Raw genomic sequence first — 1,868 nt, 5'->3', positions numbered from 1 at the left:
GACGAATCTGTTTGTTTTCCTAGCAGTCCATGATACTCTCACTCAGGCTAGGTGAGAGAAATGAGGCTGGAAGTTAAATGATAGAGTTTTGAACATTCAATGATTTATTCATTGCAAATACCTTTAATAAGAAAGATAAATGAAAAAAAAAGAAGAATGAAACATAAATGCAGGCTACACCCATGGCTTTCACCGGATAGTATGCATAGGAATCAAATTGATTACATCTGTGGAAAGACTCGCTGGAGAAGCTCATTATCAGCAGTGAAAACCAGGCCAGGTGCTGATTGTGGGACAGACCACCAACAACTCATATGCAAGTTCAAACTGAAGTTGAGGAAAATGAAATCAAATCCACTGGAACCAAGATTTGACCTTAAGTCTGTCCCACTCGAATTTCAAAATCATCTCAAAAACAGATTTGAGGCCTTGAGCACCAATTTCTACCCATTTAAAAAAAATGTCTTTTAATGGGTGCGAAGACTTAGAAACCTCTGCTGTTTGCCATAGACGACTACTTTCTAAAACAAAGCTTTTTATGGCAATATTGCTTTTAAAATAAGAGATGCATTAAGAACTGAAATTTAAATGGTATTAATTCATGCTAATCTGAGACGGTTCTTGTATAGTGGGATTATGTTTCTTTGTCCTATTCAATAGTTCCTTAGCAATCAGCACATTCTATGAACACATTAAAAGGTGGAAATAAAATTTTCAGATGTCACAAACTGAAAGGATTATTATTTATGAATGAAAATGTGCAACAAGCAAGAATCATGGGGTGGAAACTAATGGGAATTAACTTTAATCCAAGGTTTTCTTTTCTCCTTATTTTGGTTATACCCCTTCAACCATAATAACTATTCATAATTGATTAAAAAGAAAATAAGGCATACTTTAAATATGCTTTGTTTTTATTCAGAAATGATGCATGTGAAAAAGACCTAGAAAGTGTAACAAAGGCACGTTGAACAGCTTAGTGTAAGTCAATAGCATGATGTGGCTGCCAAAATACCCAACTTGATTTTACACTAAATTAATAGAAATATGTGCTGAGGGGTAAATTCAATTTTTTTTCTTCTGTATCTTGAAAATGTCAAATAGTGTCCAGTATTATGGGGAAGGGTGTTTATATTTAAAAAGACTAATGATAAACAAAAAACTATCCACATCATCAAATGTTTAAGATAATTTTATCAGAAATCATTGACAAAATCTAGATTTCTTTGTAGAAGAATAAAGGGGGGGAAGTATCTGTTCTCAGACTATGAAAGACTTTCATAGAGGAAATAAATAACAATTATTTTGTGTAATTCCAACAACAGAAGAATAATTAATAGATTGAAACAATAGAGTTCAGCTGTGTGGTCTCTGGCAAATTGCTGATACAAGCAAAAACCTGATGGTCTCCATTTTCACACTTACATGGGAAATTCACATCTATAGGAGCCCTCAAATTTTAAGTTCCTGTAGCTTTATGAAGGCACTTTTACCAGTTAAAGCTATAGATTGTCTTGTGTCATAGTAAATAACTGTTAATTTGGAATATTGACCCAGAAAAAGGAATAAATGCTTGCTGTATGCTCAGAATAGAAGATCTTTAAGATTAACTCTAGTTTATTTTTTAAATTTTATTTTATTAATTTTAATGAACGTTTACAGAGATTTGGATTTCCATTCATTCAGTGTTGCATTTTTCTCCCTGCCAACCCCCCACCCCAGTTTGCTCTTCTCTTTGAAAAGTAAAATTCCTTCATTTGTATACAATCCTTCCCCTTTCCCCACCCCAGTACATTTCACTATGCAACCTTCATTCTGGACTCTTGTCATAACCATAATACCCACTCATATATTGCTTTTGAAGTTAT

Source organism: Elephantulus edwardii, unplaced genomic scaffold (genome assembly GCF_000299155.1).
Source record: "Elephantulus edwardii isolate Elephantulus edwardi_28Jun2011 unplaced genomic scaffold, EleEdw1.0 scaffold00012, whole genome shotgun sequence".
In the NCBI taxonomy this organism is placed as follows: Eukaryota; Metazoa; Chordata; class Mammalia; order Macroscelidea; family Macroscelididae; genus Elephantulus; species Elephantulus edwardii.
Note: the sequence above shows the minus strand (reverse complement) of the source record.